The sequence below is a fragment of the Triticum aestivum genome, chromosome 2A, assembly GCF_018294505.1.
Source record: "Triticum aestivum cultivar Chinese Spring chromosome 2A, IWGSC CS RefSeq v2.1, whole genome shotgun sequence".
Taxonomy (NCBI): domain Eukaryota; kingdom Viridiplantae; phylum Streptophyta; class Magnoliopsida; order Poales; family Poaceae; genus Triticum; species Triticum aestivum.
The window spans coordinates 739,263,805-739,270,948 of record NC_057797.1 but is presented as its reverse complement, the minus strand read 5'-3'; positions in this window follow the sequence as shown (position 1 = coordinate 739,270,948).

The window sequence follows — 7,144 nt, the reverse complement described above, 5'->3', positions numbered from 1 at the left end:
ATATTTGGCATCTCATCTACTTAATTTAATGACATTCCATATCTCAGGAAGGAAAAAAAGCGAATGGAATTTCAGTCAAGTCTTTTTTTCTGCTTTATCCTTCTCTCAATCAAAGAAAGGGAATGCAGATGTTCTGTCGCCCTCTCTTCGTATGCCACCAGCCTTCCTCTCAAAACCATACTGATCCGATCTTGCGCAGATAGGTAGGGACGATCCCTCCAGTAACCATGCCTAAAATCATAAGCTGACCCATTACTTCTGTAGGTGCCTCAATTCTTCCCATTTTCCTACTTATATAACTCTTTGGGGTCCATACCGCACTTGGGGACGGGATATGATTGCTTTCTTAAACAAACCTTTTAGAGCGTTGTCATCTTACCAGCACAGGACTCAATAGTAAGGACTGTCACTGCATTGATATCGCTCATGGATCGTGTTATACTTGGGAAGATCCGGCCCAAGGGGAAGTCTGTTATCCACAACCCAACCTTAGATGAGGGAGAAGTTCATGCTTGATCTTCGACCCAAGACAATGCAAGGGAGCTAAAGCCTTCTTCCTTTTTCAAATTCGTTTATATGGAGCAAAAAGAGGTCGTGTCATACCATTTATTCCGCCAAGAAGCATTCGTCTGCGGCACTTAGAACGCCTCGACACATTTGTACTCACGCCTAGGACGGTCTTTCACACGGAAGTAAGATTAGAGAGTTTGATCATAGTTTGACCGTAGTAAAAAAGAAGTCCCTTTCTCATTTGCTTCCTGGTCATCTCTATAGAGATAGAAGAAAGAAGTCCCGAGCAAGGGTCATGCTATTTCTATTCTTTTCACTATTGTTATTCCCTATTTCCTTAACTGATCTTGAGTTGTACCGAAACAACAGAAATATGGTCTCTCATAAATTGATTTCTTTCATCACTGTTCTTAAATCAATCCGTGTCAGGTACAGAGCCAATCTTCACATCCCATAGGTAAAACAAGTCGCTTTATGGGCTCCTCGTGAAACTACAACCTTTCTGAAGCCCTAGTCAAAAAGTTGTGCGAAACCTCAATTGGTAAGAGGAGTAAACACATATTCTTTGGCCATTCAAAACATCGAATTGGTTGGCTCGCTCAACCTCTCGAACCGGGACAAAACTTCCCTGCGTTGCATTCACCGCCTAGCCTCGTCCAACATGACTGTAAGGCACGTTTTGCATGCCTTTAAAGTGTACCCCCTCGGAGGTATCAAAAAGTGCGAGAAATCGCATTGATGACTAATAAAGTAGGGTTTTCACTCGTGTGGGTTCGCCCACCTTCCCTTCAGCAGCTCTCCCTGGACACCCTATACTAAACTGAGGAATTACTTAAGCTCCTGGCTTTTTTTCCGACAACTCAAAGCCGCTGCACCGACAGATAACATGCCGTGGATCTTATGTGGCGCTAAAACTTCATGATAGATCAAATCCTGATTACGACTGGAGAGGGACGTTGATGTTCCAAACATTGGGTTCAAGAGCTCGGTTTGATAGACATAAACCTCAGTGATCGGCTTTACACCAGGAAGGAGCAATGAGATAAACTCACCCCCCATGGCGAGACTAGACAGATTCATGGCCTCCTGCTTGAACATTGTCCCAAAAACAACGGTCACACCCTTGCCAAACACCTCCTCAGCTGACGATAATATATCGGACATTGGACTGCAGGGCCTTAGTTGGCCAAGTATGTTTTGTATATAAGGATCCATGGTCTTATCAAACTCCAATTACCAAATGGTACATACAGGAGTTGTTGCATAAAAGGAAGTACCATTGCCACCAGTGATCTTTAAAAGTGAGAAACTAAACTCATCACGTTAGGAGAATCCTCTAAACTTAATATAATAGGCTCACTTTATCACTAGAAACTTTTTAGTGATGACCAAATAACGAAAACACTTTGTTGAATGACGTGTTGTTAAAGAAAATAGCTGCGTCGCCCCCCTTCAAGACAGGAAACTATAGACAGGTACCTGAGGTGCCCTGCTGAGAGAAGAATTTGTCAACAATCAAGCACTTGAGCTTGCAAGAAAAAATATATGATGTCTATGCTATTATTGGGATAAAATGAATCAAAAAAGCAGCAGAATACGAGAAGGATTTCTTTTCTTAAAGGGTGTATACATTAGAGTGTACCTGCTTGGTAGGCATGAAATCACTGACAAAGAGTTGCCTAGCTCCGATGAGCTTGCAAGCAGAATTTGGAATTTCATAGAAGCGGGCATAGCTAGGGGTGAACCACGAGAAGTTAGAGCAATTAATGGGTAGGTATCGTAAACATCCTGAGTGTATCATGGCATTGAAGCAGAAGAAACAGAAATGTTTTCCTTTCTTTCGCATTTGATTTGCATGCCCCCTGTAGATTTGACCCGGAGCCAATGCCAGTCTTTTTTGCGATCAAATGCACTTGAGCTAGTCACTAAGTAAGGCGAAAGCACCAAAAGATGTGCATGTGTCATTAGGCCATTGGATTACTCAACAAAAAGTGAAGTGCCAAACGATGAAGAAGAACACTTGAAACCAGGCACTGAACCCTAAATGCTTCGCCTGGCTAACCAGATAGATTACTTCTATCTGCTAGCTTGCCCTAAGAAAAACAACAATTCCACAGATATCTCCAGTGCTTTTCTATTCGAAACACAAGGGCGCTAAGCAAAGAGAATTTCAATTAACGAACAGTAGGTGCTTTTTCTTCCTTGGCCCATCTCAGTGATATGTAGGCTCTCAGCCCTTACTTGAATCATCCGTCCTCCCTACAGAAAGAAAGCGATTTTACACCCTCCCGAAGGAAAACGTTTGGGCCGGCTGGAGCTCGACACGGAGCAAAATGTAGATGATCTCCACAAATGGGCGAGGTAGGAGGACGTGGTTGGAAGTTTTTTGACACGAGGCCTTGCGCAAAAGACGAGTACTTCAGAGCCCACCAGGAAAAGGATATTGGTTCACATCTCTATATTGATCCGCGACGCTTCTATGAAGTTTTCCTTGTCTCCGATTTCAAAGCTGAATGGATGACTGAATCTGTCGAAGCATCATTTGATATTTGCAGATTGACGTAATGCTATGAGGAGTTAGAGTCTTCTGCGGGAAAGACATTTCTTGTAGAGTTTTTTAGATCTTTTTGCTCTACTTTTTCGAGTATTCCTTACATAAGATCTCGGAAGAGCCGATGTTTCCTTCCGTTCCCGGTAAATAGGAATTCTATATCCTCTAGCTCTTCATGACCTGTTGTGTCTGCCCTCGACTTAGCCGTCATAGAATAGAAAGGTTTCTAACCGTTGAAAAGGATACTTCTAAACGTTAAGGGGCGCTCAACCTTCCACTCAAATCCTTTTTACCAGAAGGGAGCTCGCCTGCCACGACATATAAGGGAAAAGGCAATGTGTGGAACTAGATCAAGTTTGATCTGCCACTTACACTGGAAGGGCAAGAACTAATGCTTATGCGTATTCTTCCACGACATATAGAAGGTTAACTACTCCAACTTGATGGCTGAGAGAAAAGTGAAATCCTAGCTTTCCCTAGAATCAGCTCTTTACTATCCTGCCCCAGGGGGTTTTTCGGAGACATTGAACCCTAGATTTAGAAGCTTTCCCAAACAAACCTTTTGACCAGGAAAAGGCATACCAAAGATTTTTGGAAAGACACATTGAAATGGAAGCTCTTGAACCTATTCCGAAGTAAGTTTAGGATGAGGTTTCCGATCCGGTTGGTGTTCCGACATCCCGAATCGAGGTGGCTCTAAACTCAGGTTTGCCTACCTCTCTAGTTACAGAGGGAGGAGAGGGGCTTCGTCTTTTTAGGTCTCTGAAAAGCCAGTTGACATGTGCGATCCAATCAAGGAGGCAGTACTTCTGCCTGAGTTCCTCTGGATCCTACTCGTCGGGATTACCGTGCTCCCGCAGGTTGTTCACCATGCGTTCCATAGCACTTTGACTTTATATCTTTTACCATCTTGGAATCATGTAGATGTACATTGCTTTCATCGCAGGGTCATTCCTGAAGGTGGCTTGTACCAGCTCTTCGTCATCATAAATAGCAAGCCACTCCTTGTTTATTACTCCGCTTTTTCACTCTCTCATTCTTAGTTAACCATTTCATTCTATTGAATCTTTGGTACTTTGAGTTTTGAACAATATTTAGAATTTATTATTAAGCGATCCCCCGCTTTTTGACTTCTTTCTCTCTTTCCTTGGAAAGAACAGTTGTTTATTAAGGCCGCTTTTCTAGAATCTACTTTGAAAGTGGAAAATAGGTCTCTTCTTCAATGAAGGCAGAACTATTCACTAAGCCAACAGGTTAGCGAAGGAACTTTTGCCGGTCTTGCTGCTTTAAAGCGAACGAGTCTTCCTTATTCCTATGGTCATTAGAATAACCTATTCATCCTCTTGGCCACTCTGAACTCATAGGTAGCTGTGGTTCGGTTTACCTTCTTTCGCTTTGCCTTGGGTTCGGTGGTAGTAATAGTCCTTCTTTAGCTTGCTCCTCCTTTCTTGGGTTCCCTAACTGTCTGCTATTGCTAAAGCTCAACCTATGCCTCCGGCAAAGGCAAGACGGAAAGCAAGCATTAAGTGAAGAAGCAAGTTCAATTACTCAAACGTTGGAACTTATTGTAAAACACATTCCGTCGCCCAAGTCAGATCATTGCCTACTGGCCACGAGGCTTATGAGGCCAGCAGAGGAGGTGGAGGGAAACGTATGAGATGAGGGATTTGGACTTGCTACACTTACCAGATGTGAGGTAGTGAAATGCTTTCCTTCCATAGCGAACTTTCCCATAGCCGTAGTTCCAGACTCTCCGAAGCCTATGACCAAGAGTAAGGGCACTCAGCAGGCTGCACCAATTAGAGAGAGTACGTCGTCTATTCATTCCACTCATTCCTTAACGTCCAAAGCTAAGAATTCAAAAAGTTAATAGGTGGGTAGGTGTTCTTAGGTTCGTAACATGCCTTTCTCGGAAGCCTTGTTGAATTAATGGCAAGGGAGATATTAGCTTAATGGCTTGGCTATGCTTGAGTCAGCGGAAATCATTTATGATGAATAAAATCAATCAGAGGTAGTTACCTCTCCTGTAGCCGGGTATGAGAGGTCTAGTTCGGTGAGAATAGATAGGGATAGAAAGACCATCCTGGTGCACATGCTATGGGTCTTATTGTTTGTTGGGAAAGCAAGGAAGACTAGCTTTGGCATGGGAAGCTTACCAATTTATGCGGTGGCTACTCGATCGAGAAGAAAGAGCAGTTGTTACCCGCCTCCACTATTAAGCAGCATGAGCCACTAGACTGACTCGATATCCGTGTGTGGATCCGCCCGAAGGCAATCGATTGGAAAAGATGAAGACAAGGAAGAGCCATTCTTCATACATAGGAGCGAGTGGTCGAAATGGAAAGCGGACAAACGGAATTCTGTACAACTATAGGGTTCGGTTCTTTCTTCTGTCCCAGGTCCTTTCTTCTCTTGCGAATCCTTACTTTTATTCCTCAGCTCGCTTACAAAAACTACATATTTTTTTTAGATATGGACCCGGGGTTCTCGCTTCTGCGCAAGCTATTTCCGAACCTGCCTGCCTTCGGGGAGATGGGTTGGGTCATATGCGGGACCTACCCCGAGGAAGGAGGCTTGAGGCGTGCTAAATACAATTGTTTTATCAACATGGGGTGGAGAAGGCATTGCAATTTCCTGCTTTTATGATTGCTTTGATTCCTCTGATTCTTCTTCTGACAGGAATTACCAATCCTTTATTGGCTATGTCATCCTCTGTTTAGTAGATGTATGGTATGGTATGGTTACTAGGTAGTGTTGCTCGATACCCGAGCTTGCACCAGTATTAGCTGGCTATTCCACTATTGCCAAAAGAATTCTGGCTATTGGCTTTCTAGCTTTCACCTCTTTGCAGCTTCTGGAGCTGCTTAAGCGCTTAACTTCTACCAAAGTGTGGTATACATTGGATGGAATTAGAGTGGGCGTGGCTACCTACATCGGGCAAGAATAGGAGTCGTATTTCGTTTTGTACCACCGAATAAGATAGCGAGAAATCAGATCAAGAATGGAACCTGTGGACCCTCCGACAGTACGAGCCCTTGTTCGCTTGGTTTCTCAACCCCTATCTCCCAGGCTACGACCTATCGCATTGCCTTCGATGAGTCTATATCGGATGGGTGTTCAAGTCTTTTGAAAAACCAGCCCATTCTAGTCTATCTGTCCCACTCTAAAGAAGATAGTGAACCTGAGGTTGTGCTGTCTCCAATCCCACGAGTCCAATAGGAAGAGCTAGTCCTCTAAAGTAAAGTAGGCAAATTATGACTAAATAAAAGAATTCTTACTTTCACGGCCATCAAACATTCCAAGACATCTCTTCAAGACTATCCGACTCAGCTCTGCGTAGGCAGAGCCAGGAACTAGATCCGTATCCCATGATCAGTAATCTTACAATTACACAACCACCAGATCCTTTAGGTTTGTTCGATCTATCGATAACTGATAGACAGACGCCTTTGACACTTCCTCCAGGTGGAGTTGATTAACACTCTCATGGTTGGTCGATGGAAATAGCAAGACGAGACAGACATGATAATCTGAGAAATATATGTGGTGATCCCTTAAGCAATATCTAAGAATTAAATGTGTCCAAGATTCAATTGATTGGTTGAAGCCAAGGTCTCGAGCTAGTCCATCTTCCTATATGATATTCTTAATAATGCGCAGCACCAAGCCTGAAATTGGGGAATGAATTGAATCGATTGCCTTCCTTTCCTGGACTGGACTGAAACTAATAGGCTGCTTCCTCGTCTGTACTTCAACTAGGAGGTTGTTGATATCACTCTAGATTCTCGAAAGGATATTGGATTGATTTGAAATCAAGGAAACTATTGAAATCGGGTAGCGAACCTATTGTTCCTTATTCTTTTGTCCTCCTCGGCTCTAGTTGAACAATGCACACACCCCGCTTTAGCTGCACATAATAAGGTGAGCCGTGAGGCGGCTAGCTATTAGTTAGTGCGATGTGCAGAGAAGTGAGAGATCTCTCTACTCTAGTAGACCAGATGAAATAGCTGCAATGACTAATGTTTGATTGGGAAGACAGAATACATACGTTGACGTGCCCAGTCGAGCTACCGTAAGGTAGTC